At 40.0% G+C, this 16,798-nt stretch overlaps 1 protein-coding gene across 7 annotated transcripts in view; it reads right to left on the bottom strand.

Moving 5' to 3' along the window:
- The window catches only part of ESRRG (estrogen related receptor gamma), a 473,961-nt gene that overhangs the window by 422,106 nt on the left and 35,057 nt on the right, over positions 1-16,798 (bottom strand). The window contains exon 1 of one of the 7 annotated variants that reach the window (XM_039530379.1): positions 10,767-10,875. The exons of the other annotated variants lie outside the window; for them this stretch is intronic. The gene's annotated coding sequence lies outside the window, so the exon portion shown is untranslated. Of the gene's footprint in view, positions 1-10,766; positions 10,876-16,798 lie in introns of those variants that run through there. 7 annotated transcript variants of the gene reach the window in all.

Here is a 16,798-nt window from a genome sequence, read left to right as displayed (position 1 = left end):
TCTCAGCTAAGGACACAACAGAGACAAAGAGAAAATGCCTTGTGGAAGAAGGATGGCAAACTCAAAAGGATCCAAATCTAGCCCGGTTCAATGCAATCCCTTAGCAGCAGCAAGCACTGGATGATGGGAGGTTAAGAGCCTACAAACTTAATTTGAAGATGCAGAAAAATACCAGGTGAAGGATTAAGGAGCAGTCCTCTGCCCACCTCCAGTAAAGGAATGATAAAACTAGCTTTAGATGAGGTACTACAAGTCCAAGTTTCAGGCTGTTGATCAATTGCAGGGACAGCAATATGGCTGTTACAGGATCAATGTCGTTCAGAATGAGGTTTGGGGAAGACTAGACCAGCTGACCCGATACTTCGGAAAGATGAGAAGGGACCAGTCAGCAAATGATGGAAGGGAGCTAGAGTGGGACAGGAAGTAATGGAGTTTATGCTCTTCCTCAGACCTATACACATGAGAAGTAATAGCAAATGAGGATGAGGAACTGGCTAAAGAGATTAAAGGTGGTTAAACAGAGTAATTTTCTAAAACAAAACCAAACCACCAGAAATATACAACAGATATGGGGAAATTATATTTAACATTTAAACACCTTAAATGTTAATGAATCCTCACAATGTCCTTGTGAGATAGGTAGGTAAATATTATCCCCATTCTACAAATAGGGAAACAAACCCCAAAAGAGCAAAAGCCACAGCAGGAGACAGTGCAAAGACAGGATGAGTAACTCAGTAGTCATCAAGCTCAGGCCACAAAGTGTTCCAAAGACATGTATATGCAACATGTAAGAGATCAACATCGAGGGCAATCCCACCAGGGAAGTAGATAACATGTTCCTTTTCAACAATATGAGTGAGGGTTATTTTGAGAATACCAGCAGATAACAGTGAGAGAAATCAAACAGCATGGTGGATGGTGCCTTACCTTATGAGAGCAGATACCTCTACTGTGGAGGAGCACATGGTCTGCAGCACAAGATACTCCTGGGGGAATTCTGTGCCACTGCACACGTGCAGAATTCATGTCCCACCCTGGATTTTTTTCTCTGCAGAAAATAGATTCTGCCAGAGAGGTGCTGCAGTTACACCTTTCGCTCATCAGGGGTTGCTGTGTCACCAAAAGAGAGGGAGGTCAGCTCAATGGCCAGAGCAGCCAGCCATGGACAGGGAGGAGGCCGTGGCTGCATTCCTCACAACAACTTGCTCATGGGGCTAGGTGGGGAGGCACAGGATATGGGGAAGATGGACAGAGCGAGGCACACGGAGCTACTGTGGGGGGGGGGAGCACATCAACTGAGGTTCAGAACAACTAGTTGGGTGACAACACTGAGCCACGGCTGAATGGGAGTAGAGGTACAGGGCCACATGGGAATGCGGGGGGAGGGTATCTGAGTGGGGGTGCAGGGCCACATAGGGACAGGGCAGATGTGCCTGATAGAATGGAGGAGGGTAGGGGTCAGCGATGTGCCTGATAGTATGGAGGAGGTTACTTAACTCCCTCAGAATCCCTCCCCACCTCCCAAAAAAGCCCTGCTCCATACTTCTCCCACCCACACCCAACAATCCCCCAGGTTCACTCCCAGGCTCCTTCCTAGCAATTACTTCACTCTCCCTCAATTCCTCTCTTACCCCTGACTCCCCCAAGCCTTTGCACTGTTTCTGAGGCATGTGGAAAATACATTTCTGTATTGTAGTTAAAATGAATTATTGCTCAGAGTTCAGTATTAATATGCCCAGTAAGGAATCCATTTATCAAAAAACAAAATCCTGAATCTTTTTTGTTGTTTATTATTACAGACATACTTGCTGTCAAGTATTCTGAAATAAATTTCCAAAATAACTGAAACCAGTGTGATTATGTTCTGTTATTTTAACAAATAAAATATGCAGAATTTTAAAATATTGTGCACAGAATTTTTAATTTTTTGGTGCAGAATTTCCACAGGAGTAACAAGAAGGTGGGAAGATATTATGTAGCTACTGAGGGGACTCCTACATTGTACTAATGGCACTTCCATCAACATAGAAGGTAGGAGGCAGGCATGATGTGACTGAATTAAGGAATAAAACTTGATGGGGAAAAAGCATGATCTTTCTGATAATGAGACTGGCAGGTAACGTAGATGTAAACAGACAAACCCAATGCTTATGCTTCTTCAGTAACTGCTAACAGCAGTTATTCTAACAGAGGAAATAAATGATTCTTTGAGAGCGAGAAATCCCATGTCATTAATGTTGTAGGCATAGAACAGGGTTCTGGGAAACCTGATGCACTAGAGAAAGAACAAGGAGCACAGTTTCAATTGCTCTGTTGGACCATGATATCTGTGAAGTCTTGTGCATAGTTAGTCCAACGTAGGGTTGCCAGGAGATATGAATGAGAAAATACAGTGTATGCAGCTCAACCATGTATTCTTGCTTATGCATGATAAAGAGGAGGCAAAAGATCTAGAAGATACATGTAGGAGACTGGCACAAAAGAATCCCAAAAGCAATGAAGATAATCACCAATAGACAGCAGCTTTGATGTGAACTATCATTACCTGGGGAAAAGAGACCAGGGATTTTCAATAGGCTTCTAGGATTTTTTTTTCTTTCCTTTATTGTATGTCTATCTAGAGGCAGTGTTGCCTAGTGAATAGATCAGTGAACTGAGAATCAGGAGATCCAGGTTCTGTTCCTGGATCTGCCACTAGCCTAGAGCGTCACTTTGGGAAAGTTATTCCCTGCTCTGTGCCTCAGTTTCACTATATGTAAAATGGGAATAAAGATACTGACCTCCTTTGTAAAGTGCTTAGCAATCTACTGATGACAAGCATAAGAGCTAGATTGTTCTTATATAGTTGTATCACTCCCATTACCCTAATATCCTGGAAAAATCCTGCGCGTTATTCAAGTATCTGGAGAAGATCAAGAATTCTGATGTTACTTTTAAGGCCAATGTGTGGCTAAGGTACAGCATGCAATTTAGGTGGAGGATGGGATGGACTGGGACAGGGTAGAGAAAGACAGCATTGTACAAAATGCTTTCATCAGCAAACAGAGAACAGACTCCTAGCCCCAAATAATGCAGCAGGTGCTCCAGAAGGCTGTTTACTAACAGTTTGATTGTGAGTGGTACAGAAACTGCAAATTTAGGCATGAATGCTCCAGGCCATTAGCAGGTGCTTCAAGCAGTCATCCAAATCAAAGCAAGACAGTGGAAAAAGCCAAGAGTTGATTAAAGGGGCCTGCAAAGAGCATAAATTCCAGTGAGGGCAGATAAAATGTTTTCCTGGTTGCTGAAATAGGCTGACAAGTTAAAAAAAAAAACTTAAAAAAAAACACCACACACAATTGCTGTGTAAAGGTTTTGTGGAGGGTTTAAACCATCTTACTCAGGCCCCAAGATGAAATGTTGGCAAGGAAGCTGAGATCAGCAGTTATATGTCCTCAGGTGGTTAGAGGCAAGATAGAAAAGAACTGGCATGTGGGGAGAATAGTGGGTCTGTTTGATAACGCTCCACTTGAGCATATGAGGGTTTCCCCTGTGGGTATTGTCCCGAAGAAAGCTTCAGGCAAGTTTATGCTGATTCATCACTTGTCACATCCAGAAGGTGAGTCAGTTAATGATTACATCGACTCTCTTTTGAGTTTGGTTTCATATGCATCTTTCCAATCAAGCAACTGCATGCTCTTGCAGTCAAACACCCCGATCAGGACAAGGGCCCATATGGAATCTGTTTTTCAATTGCTGCTGGAACACTTACTTGTATGGTTTCAGTTGTCAGGATTGCATTGACAAACTGAGTTTAAAAACTACATTTTTTTGGATAAAAATGGACTCCTGGACTGTAATATTTTGAAGCACCTTCTATAGCCACTTCTTTTATCAGAGTATACAACTCTGGGTCTTGAATTTGGATTAGTTTCTGGAGGGCTGGTGAAGTAACTAATGAATTTGGAGTAGAAGAACAAAAACAGATGGTCCAAGTCCAGCACAGACACTAGGGTCTTGAGTTCTTTCTTGGAAAATGAATTCTAACCTCCCCATGGGTAAACTCAGTGGACTGAATTCAACCTGCCAGAACACCACTGACTTCAGTTGTGTTACACTAGGAGTGAGCTTGGACCAGTGAGTTCAAGCAGTTGCTGGTGCAGGTTGTAACAGCCAATAAGTTTTCCTTTAAAGCATGTGGTCATTTGAACTTCATTGGTAACATCCTGCAGATTGAGATTTTTGTCAGCTGCTGGGGGCTAGCTGGCTTGACAGCAGGAGAGAAACAATGCCTTTCATCAGAGTAACACAAGTCAATATACAGGAATATATTTCCATCTGCTCTGTGCTTCTGGAGATGTGATACCATGCTATAGTTTGGTAGGTGTTTCTGACAAAATGTGCATGAAACCTGCTGGTTCTGTAAGTATCCCTTCATATCCCATATATAGGGGAGATCCTCCTGGAAGTCACACAAGCCCCAACCATATTTTTCACAAGCTACTGTTACTTTCCAATGTAGGGCATTGTAGGAGCTGATAAAAAGCTATCAGTGAACTTGTGTGAGGATACTTCAGGAGGAAGAAGCATTGCTGTTTATTTCAGGCATCCATAGCATGCAGAGACCTGGCTACTGTTTTAAAAAGAGTGTATCTGAAGTACATTATGTTCGTTAAACTATTGTCTATAAAGGCAAATTTGGCCACCCACTGTAATCACCTGAGGAATCTGTTGTATCTGACAACTTGTGGCCACTAGACTTAACCAATTAGGAGCGTGTCCCATCCTGTTTCTGTACTGGCTATGTGCCCCCGCACATTGCCACAGCTAAGTCCCAGGGACTTTCATGATCTGTGGGCAGCAAATCAGGTGAGCCAAAAGGAAAGGTTCCACCTGGCTGAGCCAGCAGGAGGGATATTAAGCTTGTCTCAGCTGGAGGTCATTCTGCATATTTTGAAGGGTGCTCTTTCAGTAGCTGTTCAAGCAATCCATGGTCAGAAACTAAGGAGGTGATTTTCAGAGGTGCAGAACACCCAGTATACTGACCACCTTTGAAACCTGTCCCTAAGTATCAAAGGTTTTATATTCTGAAGTGTTTACACCTGCATATTTCTTTCAGGGCCAAACAGGTTCTTGGTGTTGCTAAGACAATTGCTTAGTTTGTCATTTCCACTGCTTTTGATTGAGATGGTCTGCTGCTGGGCTCGCAGCAAAGCTGAACTTCTCTAATTCCAGATTTCTTTTAGATGCTTTGTGGCCAAGGGGCTTTGCTATGGAAATTGGTGGCTGCCATCATCTGTTAGGCATGTAGTTAGGAGGCATTAACATATTTCCTTCAAGAAGGAAAAAAAGGTGAATGAAAATACATGGTCAATCCCAATGGAATACATACTCTTGTGCTTAGTGTCACTTTACAAGTAAGGCCTGGACTATTCCTCAGCAGCTGTGAGATTGTCAGCAGTAAGATTCTTTACAAAGCTTGGTGGCATATGGAATATATTGCTTGCCTCTTACTCCAGAAGGAAAAAAAATTGCTCGAGAATTGAGCTAGCAAAAGGAAGCAGATGCCTGATAAAGAATCCATCATGCATCAAGTGCTTATGGACTTTCTGGAAACTCTGGGCAAGGGTATTTTCAAGACCAATTTCTTTTCAGATTAGTCAAATAGCATTTTGGAGGAGCTACTTGACCACTGATATGGACTGCCTCCTTCAAAAATGATTAGCTGAAATCATGCAATTGCAGGATAATATAACATTCAATGACTCAGTAGCCTACACAGTCACTATTCCTAAGCAATTCTAAAAAGGAGAATGGCTTTCTGCAAGTCAGAACCAGAACAATATCCAGTCCTTATATTTAATGGTTTAGGAAAGGATCTTTTTTTCCCATACATGTTCTTACCCAGCAGATTTTGGCACAATACTGGTTCCTCAAGTGCACAGCTGGACTTGCCAAAGAGAGGATTAAGCAAAAACAGGTGGCATTCTGGTGAATTTATTCAATGTTAAACCACAAATGGAGGCGTAGAATAGGAACAAGGTCAGGTTGTTATTTCCATGTTTATGTTCTCTCTACAGCAGATACCCAATAGGCAAAGAAGCAGAAATAGATTTGTGGGCATTTGTTTGAGCCCTGGGTGCAATAGAAAAGTAGTTTTCAAAATTATGGTGCACAGTTGGAGTCAGAAAACCAAGCTACAGGAAAAGGGGGAGTGATGGGGGATCACTTATTATACACACTGCTTTCTAAGTCTATCTTCCGACATGATGGCTGACATTTAAGGAAGGAATGAGAAGAAAACTAGGACTACTAGGAAGGTGTTTGAAAAAACTGCATTGACCAAAATCATATTGTAGGAAGCGAGGAAATAGGTGAGGTGCATAAGGTTCATACAGAAGAACAGAAGAGAAATCTATGCAGAAAGGGATTGTGTTGTGAGCTTTCCAGGGAGCTGGTAATTTCTTACCATACACTGCACATATTATTCCTTCCAGATAGTGATCAGCTCTCAGAGATCTTAGCTTGTATTTATAGAACTCCCTGGAGATTATGCTTTTCAAGGCCATGTGGGGTGACACAGTAAGGAATTGCTGGTCAGATCTGTGGTGGATGGAATTTAGGTGCTATCCATTAGTTTTCTATCACCTCCATGAAGCTCTGTCTATTTGCCACTGAAGTAGCCTCGATCTGGAAAAGGGACTGGGATGGATCTTTTCCAGTACACGGGAGTAGTCCCAGACAAACGAATACTAAGGGGGAAGCGTGTTTGTTCCTGTCACATCTGCATAGTGACACTGGAAGGGACTGGAGTTATTTCAGAGGTATCTGAAGGTATCCATAACAATGATTTGTTCATGTTAATGATGATCTATTACAATATGCTTGTTATTTATGTAACTTTACTATGTCCTTTAACTTTCAGTAGCACAGGCATGAGCAAGAAAAAGGAGGCCAAAGGAAAATGCCAGTGCTAAAGCACAAAAGGCTTTCCTAGTAGTCTCTTTTCATACAAAGCACAAACCATAAAATAAAAAAAATAAAACCAATAAAGCCCACTGTCTAACAAAGCAGACTTAATAATACTTAACTCTTTTATAATGCTTTTCATCCAGAGATCTCAAAGCCCTTTACAAAAGACCAGTGGCAGAGCCACAACTCAGTCCTTTGTCCCATCCACTGGACCACACTGCTTCCTTTAGGTGTATGCACATCTTCTATTAACTGGCAAGGGGAGAGGCACATGTGCACCAAAAGGCAATATTTGCCCTCATAAATTTACCACTGACTGCTTGCTTTTATTAACTTGTTCCAAATGTCTTGTGCTTAAATTAATAGATCACAATGTACTTATTTTGTTCCATGTAACATTGCATGTACAGGCAATATAGTACATAGGACATGATCTTCCTTTCAGTTACACAAGTGTGAGAGGATAATCAGCCCTATAAATTTGATTTACTTTCCTCTTCCCAAAGACTTTTCAGATGTCTTATATACAGAAGAAATAAATAGAATTTCCCTGATCATCAACACAAAATAAAAATTCCGGCAATATCGTAGAGGAGGCAAACTGAAAACCATAAAGGTTTTATTAAAAATAGGGAAAGGTCAGTACTTTCCCCCCAAAGAAATAGCCAAAGCTTGTAGGAATTATTACAATACAATAGTTTCTTTATGAAATTCAATCTGACCACCAAAAAAAAAAAAAAGACAACCCACAACAAATAACTTGGATAAACTGCAAGTTTCACTTTCATTTTAGCAGAGGCTTTTCTTAAGAACTGGTTGGCACTAGCTTTAGTACAGAACATATAAGTAAAACATGTCTTATCAACTGCATCTTCGGATCAGAAAATTACTGACTTGATCATTGGCCAAGTTCTGGTCTCAGGTACACACCTGTGGAAAACTGGAGTAATTCCACTAACAGCAATGGAGTTACTCCAGATTTACACCACCGTAACTGAGATCAGAATTTGGCCTGTGTCTCTGGACTTTGAGTCTTTGTTGAATAACAAAATTCAGTATTAAGTATACATGGGCAACTGACACAACAGAGATAACCAATATATACTCTCTTTGTACATACAAAAAAAAGAGTACATGTCCAACCTCTGTGTCTGTGCTTGTAACCAAGGCATTGTTGTACAGGGGCAAAAAAATTGTTTAGATTTTACCTGTGGCTCTCTCTGGTTAGAAGTATTGGCAACTGAATTAATTCAAGTGAATTCACTGAATTAAAGGAATACTTGTAGTCAGGGCTGGCTCCAGGGGTTTTGCCGCCCCAAGCAGCAAAAAAAAAAAAAAAAAAAAAAAAAAGAGAGCCGCGATCGCTATCTGCGGCAATTCAGTGGGAGGTCCTTCGCTTCGAGCGGGAGTGAGGGACCCTCCGCCGAATTGCCGCCGAATACCTGAAAGTGCCGCCCCGCTCCGGAGTGGCCGCCCCAAGCACCTGCTTGATAAGCTGGTGCCTGGAGCCGGCCCTGCTTGTAGTGCCTCTTAGTTAATGCTTTTCACTTTTCCATAACGGATAATCTAGCACTGGAATTAAGAGCCTTCCTAAAATGGATTCCCCTTATGTATGAATTCATTTCATTTGTTTTATTACTCCATTTTTATTTATATAGAACATTTTGGCTTTTTTTAGCATGTTGTCATGATCTTCTCTCTTTCCCCATCTTCTGGTTTCCCCTGCCAACCTCAGAGGATCAGTATTAAAATAACCATATTTTAAAACAGTACCTTCCCGTGTACAAGACCTTACAGAAGAGGAAAGGATAAAAAGCTGAGAGGTTCCCCATAGTCTCTACCTATTAAAGCCCACAGCTTACCAACAGCCTTACAGCAGGCCACATCTTGGTGACAAAGAACAGGTCACTTCATTCAATTTTGCTGGGATGAGTGGTGTTTGTAATGCTCCCTTTTTACATTTCAGATCACACCATTTGCAGAAAAGTCCACAACATTCAGTTGCTCAGAAGCACACTATAGCATTATATAATGATCAGAGGCATTCTTTCATGGAGAAACAAAACTGGCTCCAAAACACAATTCAGTGAAGACATAAAGGGGGGAAGCAGGCGGGGAGCGAGAGAGAGACAGCTTTTACTTAGGTGCTCAGTTATCAATGGATTAAAAAAAAAAAAGGTGAATTCTTATCAGTCTCAGTTAAGAATCATTTCAATCCATCCTATCTGGCGGCACACTGCCTTCCTTAAAATATTTTCTGCCATTACCAAGAAAGGAATAAGTTTCCATTCATCAAATGGATTAAGGGGAGGGGGGAAAGTCCTTGAAAGGAGTAATGCAGGGAAGCAGAAGGAAGGATTCAGTAAACTGCCAACCAAACAGAAGCACTCTGCTATCTCCCACTGTGAAGTAATAGTATCTGGGCTATAGATATGTTTGTCAAACATATCTATAGCACAGATAATTAAGTTAGTGCAGCAAACTATCTACATGCTTTGAAGTGTTCCTGCAGTTGGTATACTAACCTTTCTTTCACCTGGTAGGTTAAGCTCACCATCTCCTCACACATATTTGCAGGCTTGTGACCTATACTCCATCCTCATTATCACATCATTTATGGCAGCTAACCATGTTGGAACTGATATTCAAGGTTTTGTTATAAATAAAAGTGATTAAAGGGGGAGCCTAAATAAGAGCCTTATATCAGTGAGAAATACTTTGTATGCCTATAACACCTTTCGCCCAAGACGCTCAAAGCACTTTACAAACATTAAACTGCACAATACTCCTACAAGGTAGATATTTAATATTATTATTATCATCCCTATTGATAGATCTACTTTATGATTAGTGTCCAAGAGTCTTGACTCCCTGTCCACTGATCGTTAGAACTAAAACACATTCTCTTCTTGTTAGTCAAAGAAAATACTTTTAATAGTTAATAAAATCACTACAGATAGCTCAATTGCTATGCTGAAATCACATAATGTGATGGGCAAGATTATAAAATAGAAGCATCTGAAGACTGTCTATGGCATTTGTAAGGCATGCTGCTCTGATTTGGGGACCATGCAGCTCTTCCCAAGTGAATTCTCTTTTCAGCTGTCTGAAGCAGAATTGCATCTGCTATTGTGAGAAAGACTGCCCCACCCCTTGGTAAGTCTGGAGTACCCCTTACTGCTAATATATGCTTGCTTTTGCTGCTAAGGACATTTATTTCTAGTAAGATTTTTAAACTCCTTGATATCTTCCATTTCAATTTTGGTAACAACCGAAGTATTTGATGCTAGACCAGCTTGGAATGGTCAAACCTAAGCCCTGCCAAATTTATAGTTTGCCTCTCCCACAATGGGGCTGCATCTTTTGGGATTAATGGGGCTGAAAAAACCCTAATGTAGACAAGGCCATAAAGGACAATGTGAGAAAGTCTGCACTGCAAATCTCCTTGTAATACCTGTCCTGTGGGAAAACAGAGGCTTTTATTCTCCAGGGACATCAGACAGACATCTTCCAAGAGCACTTTAAAACATTCCCTTGATAAAATTAACAGAAAAACCTCTTGCTGCTTTTTGTTGTTGCCATACTGTACCCTTGTCTTTTTTTTTTAAACCAGTTCTTAATTACGGTATATTTATAGTCCCTGGTGTTTCAATCTATAGGGTAATAACTGGCCCTCTGCAGTTAAATTAGACCTTATTTAAGTAGGACAAAATGTCTTGCCCATGGTCTGTATTTGTACTCCACCAGGAGTCTGAAACCATGAAACAACTAATAATAAAAAAATCTGAAAAGAATGAGACTTTCCCTCTTACCTTGTAAACTTCAGCAGGTTCTAAAGCCACTCTCAAAGAGACAGAGAAAGTAAGAACTACAGGTCTCAGAAACATGCCTTGACAATAAGATCTCTTGCTTTTGCCAGGGATTTAGCCAGTCTTAGAAACAGCATTTTACCTGCAGTGAAGTGAAACACAAAGCCTGACAGGTAACCAAGGAGCCCACACTACAGTGAGCTGCTTTTACACTACACAGCTATGGTGCGCAAAGGAGACCAAACTTCCTCACACATGCAAACTCCAGATTTAATTTTCTGCAAGATTACCCACAATAATTACAAAGTTTCTGTAATTTATCCTTAAAAGCTTGTGACTGTAGGATCCATAGGAATTGATCTTTTATCTTTTACCTCCAAAGATACTGTCTATGCATATCATGTTTAATACAGTTTACTGGTTTAACACAAAGCATATTTTCCATTAATTTCTAGAGTTACTAAACTGAACCTTAACTAAAATTAAGTTGACTATTAAAAGCTCAATGAGTAACCCAATGAACAGAGGTCCTGTATATAGCGTTTAGCAAACATGCTGCAGAAAGTGTTCTGGCAGCCACCAAGACAGAGCATCTGCTGACCAGCATGCATTTTCTGTTGGCTACATACATTAACCATACATACATTAACCATTACTTTGACATTCTAAAAGCAATGACCAGATTTCTGCTTCTCTTGGCCTGCAATTGGTGTTTTAATGCAATCTATATTACTCCATCTAATTTGTGCCAATGAATGTAGAATTTTAACATCTTCAGGGAAAACGAGAAAAAGACTTTCTGCAACAAAAGTCTAAACATATTTGGCTAATTGCAGCATGTGTTTCACCAACAAAAGGGGTGATTTGGAAAATCCAAATCCATTCTGAAAATGAGCATCACATACACCACACTGAGGGACTTTACAAGACCGTTTATCCTTGAAATGCTGTAGTTTCGTTCCATTATGCCATTCCATTAACCAAAAATGAAATATTTCTTTTGATTCGTGTATCAATTTTCATAGTCTTACGATACCAAAATTAACCCATTAGAGTTCATAAATGCTATTTTGTAAAGAGGAGTTTATTGAATTGAAATCTACAGGCCAGTTTAAAATACATACGCTGCCACTTAAACTAACTGATCTATATAGATATATATAGATATATTCAATAGTTGTTTTAGAAATACACGGGTAATATAACTAGAAGTCACCAGCTGGTGCTATTATAAACCATCTTACAAATTTTGTTTAACTAAATGTATAGGCAGTTAGATTTTGGTAGAAATGGTGTTTTACTTGTGATGCAATTCTTTTTAGTAGCTGCTATTAAAAGCAAAGTTTGTTCACTACCTGAGAATCTCTCTAGCTAGAATTTTGTAAAATTGCAAGCTGTTAGGTATAAAGACTATCTGTCTGCAGTGGTGCTAGAACTAGGGATGCTGCTGCCACACCCACTGACTTAAAGTAGTAATAACAAACACCAAACACACGGTTTCCATCATCAGCATCACACTATACAAATTGTTCCAGCACCCCTGTCTGTTTGTATAACTTCTAGGCCAGCGGGCACTACCCTAGTACAAATGGAATAATTTCTTAGGTTCAGCTCTATTGCTCACAGGATTATACCCATGGAAGTAAACAATAACACTGTATGGCCATGTCTACACTACAGGTAGATCGGCACTGCTGCAATCGATGCAGCGGGGTCAATTTAGCGGGTGTAGTGAAGACCTGCTAAATCAACGGCAGAGAGCTCTCCGGTCGACTCCAGTACTCAACCAGAATGAGAAGAGTAAGGTAAGGCGACAGGAGAGCATCTCCCATCGACGCAGCGCAGTGTAGATACCGCAGTAAGTCGACCTAAGCTACGTCAACTCCAAATACGTTATTCACATAACTAGAGTAGCATAATTTAGGTTGACCTACTGCGGTAGTGTAGATAAGGCCACAGCTATAAGAAGCTCTCGAAGTGTAGATGCAACCTAAGGAAAAAAATATTTCTACCCAGTTCAGCTACTCAAGATGAACTAAAAAAGCCGGAACCTTCACAAGGAGTGGGAAAAGTTTATTTTTCAGGGTCACCTGAAATCCAGAAATGAGATGGGAAAAGGCACCTGTTAATCTGGATTGGAGAGAAAAGTAAAGACATTTATAAAAATTTGGATAAAAAATGTCAGTTGAAAGAAAGAAAAAAAGAAAGCCATATTATAATAGGTTCGATATACACCTTTACCTCGATATAACGTGAATTCGGATATAACACAGTAAAACAGTGCTCCGGGGGGGCGGGGCTGTGCAGTCCAGCGGATCAAAGCAAATTCGATATAACGCAGTTTCACCTATAACGCAGTAAGATTTTTTTGCCTCCCGAGGACAGCGTTATATCGGAGTAGAAGTGTATATGACACCACAAAAGCTATACAATTTATAATAAAGTAGAAGGTCCAAATGAACTCATAGATCAGTATGTGACAGAGGTAAAGCTATTAGCTAAAGACAGTTTAAGGAGACATCAGTTTGGGACAGTATCTGGGCCTATTTGACCAAAAATACATGAAAGGCTGATAACTCAAGAAACTAAGCTGAATGTAAATAAAATAGTAGATATTGCTAGAACACATGAAATAGCACAAGTACAGCTAAAAATTAGTGATGGCATAGGATCACTGATTCAGCTACTTCTGAGCCATTGTTTCATTTTGCCTTCACAAAACACCACTCCAAGCCAAGTCATCATCCAGCTACAGCTCTGAAAAAGCTTAAGGCAAAGATCTTCAAAAGTGACTAGTGATTTCGGTCCCCAACTTGAGACCCCTTAAAGGGGACTGATTCTCAGAAAGTGCTAAGCACTCATCCTCAGAAAAATCAAGCCCCTTTAAAGGGGTCTCAAGTTGGGCACCTGATAACAGAGGTGTCCAAAAATCACTGGTCACTTTTGAAATTCTTAGCATAACACTAAACAGGTCCAACAGCCCAGTTTTAAAGCCTTACCAGGAAAGAGAAAGCGTGTGCATGCAGAATCCTGATGGCCAGTCTGGCACTGTTTGTCTGTACCAGTCTACCATCTGGTACAGACAAACAATGGAAGAATATTTCAGCATAATCAAACACAGGCTCAAGTCAGAATAAGTTAATTTTAATCCAGCTGGTTCTGATTATCACTCTTTTTCTAGACCACAAGACAATTGTGTGTCCTGGAGAACATAACACCTTTGATGACCCCTGAAAGAAGTAAATTTGAAAAGCAAAAAGGAATAAAAAAAGACAATTAAAATCATTATGGGCCCAATTCATTGCCCACTGAAGTCAACAGGAGCCTTCCACTGACTTCAGTTGGATAAGGCCTGTGTTATCCATACGAGTTGTGTTGTAAAACCACATTAGAAATCGAATCTATAAATACTTTGTTGTTATAAATACTGTTAATATTTGAAATGTGTAGGAATTTAAATAGCAATATTCTGAAATATTTGATGACTAGATATTTGGTGATGGCTGCTTAGTGGTCCATATGAAATGAATTTGTGGCTTCAGTCCAGTCCCTGGTAGGCAGGCTCCCACTTAATAAAAGACACCAACACATTTTTCACCCTTTTTGGCAGCCTCAACAGAACAGGCCAAGTATTGAGTGAACCTGGATATTGAATCACTCTCTCATCCCTTCAGGTGGTACTTCCAAACCTATTTTGACTCAGTTTGCAGAAGCTTTCACTAACATGACAGGAATTTAGTTATCAGGACTGTCCATCTGGTATTTTCACAAGCAAAAAACCAAACAAACATTGCTCAAGTGCTAACATGTTGGTACCTAGACAATGAAAAAGTAGCAAAAGTTCAGTTAAAATAAAAAACCAGCTAGAGTGCCCATCCCAACAGACTTGCTTCTTTTTCTTATTGCAGATCAGCTGGAGGAATGTTTACAAGATGCAAGGCTACCATCAACTATATTATTAATTATTAATACTTAATGGTAATCATTGATTACTTTCACTGTGTCCAAAAATGTGCTCTATCTTGTGTTATACGATTAAAAAAAACAAAAAAACAAAAAAACTTGTGTGCCCTGAATCTTCACTAAGTGTTATGTGTCTGCGTCTCAGTTTCAAGTATGCAGAGAGGTTTTCTGGTAACTTCTACTCAAAATAGACTTCTCTTTCTGTGTAGGTTCTTATATTGTGCCCATCGCTATAGTCTATGAATCCTGGATCAGAGACAGGAAAACTCACTCTCCAATTCTGCCTGTTGGAAAAAGTGCTTTGTCATCCCATTCTCTAACTTCTCAAAGTTTTAGGTCATAAATCCAATATCTTATTCAAAATCGAGAGAGAAAAACTGGTGTCACAGTCAGTAAAGATACCCACTTGAAACAAAGGAAGGCTGCCACTCGCCCCATGTTTACAGGGTCCCTGAAGCCATACTACACGTCTGATCCTGAATTCTTTGTTCTTCTAGGCTGAGACCTCTCTGATACATTCAAAAGATCACTGCTTCTGCCAGGCCCAATAATATGTATGTATTTCCGGGGTTTTTGTTCAATAATTAACACACTTGGGCGGGGGGGGGGGGAAGAGCTGTACTGTCTTATAATTTATTTGGATATTAGTCTTGATTTTTCTCTGAACATTTTAATTTAATTCTAGATCTCCATCAGTCCGTGTATGAACAGTTGTATGGTAACTTCACTGTTAAGTCACCTTTTTGGGGGGAGCTATGTTAGGGCTGGATTTGCACATTTTAAAGATATGATTTTTTGAGACAAAATAGTATTTCCCCCTCTTTTCTGTGCGCTACCAAAATCTTAACACTTATACAACTCAAACAATGACAAAGGTCCTTGTTGTATTTGAAAGATTTTTCTGACATACCTGTCTAATCAGAGAGCTCTCCTTTTACTTGCTTTTCAAATGCACTTCTTTTCAACAGAAGTCGGGTTAACAGGGCCTATATGTAGTGAGTGGCCTGTTATTGTTACATGTGGGCCAAAGCCCACTCTCCTTATGCACACAAGTTGTCCCACTGCTGTCAGTGGGACTACTCAGAAGAGTAAACCAAACAGGATTTCTCCCTTTGTCTAGCTATATACTTTTTAATTGTAACCCTTGTATGCCTGACATATGCTGGTCAATTCTAACAGGGTGATGATAAATAATTCAAAACACTTCCTGGCTGAAATCTCCATACATTATCATTACTGATATGAAAAAGCTGTGTGTGACACTTTACAGTCACAGAAATAAGTCAAGTTCCCTGCCCACGGAGCTTACAGTTGCATTCATCCAAATAACATTGTGGCATAATAAGTACAAGAAACCACAAAGAGTTGATAGAGGGATGACAAAAACAATAGAAGAGGGTTAAAGTTCTTAGGGGAGGGTTTTTTGGGATGTGGGAGTTGTGGACTTAGATTTACAATCATTGGAGTTGTTATATGACAAAGTTCTTGGGTATTTTTGTTTGGTTTTATTATTTATTGTTCTCTTTTACAAACTCTACATGGTTAGCACAGGCATGGCAAAGGGAAGCACCCTAGATTAATGGAGGATAATAGTTGAATCTTCTAGGCTTTGAGAAGGGCTTGAAATTTGGAAGGGGGAAAATGAAAATACAGACACACATATGGATACACATACACACACGGAAAGGGATTTGGTTATGGTTAGGATTTGTGATTGATGGGGCACATGACAGTCAGGAGTCAGCAAAGATTTGGTGGGATGGAAAATCTTGAGATAAGACACACCACTGCTCACACGATCTGCATGTGCCTATCGTCATGCAGTATTATACTAGCTGACACCATTGGTTTATCAGTTCTCCAAAAGACAGAGGCTATAAATTAAGATCAGGGATTGGGAAATGGTGAATGAGAAATGAAAGTCATAACACTTACAACCTCCACAACAGATATAACCTATTATCCTTCTTGTCAAAATACTAAAACTTCTATTTCACAATTTAATTTCAGCATTAATTGCCTGTTTCTTTAAATTACAAAGATCTTTTGTACTGTAACTTACCTACTAAGTG

The sequence above is a fragment of the Mauremys reevesii genome, linkage group 3 (genome assembly GCF_016161935.1).
Source record: "Mauremys reevesii isolate NIE-2019 linkage group 3, ASM1616193v1, whole genome shotgun sequence".
Lineage (NCBI taxonomy): Eukaryota > Metazoa > Chordata > Testudines > Geoemydidae > Mauremys > Mauremys reevesii.
This window is presented reverse-complemented; position numbering and strand designations above follow the sequence as displayed.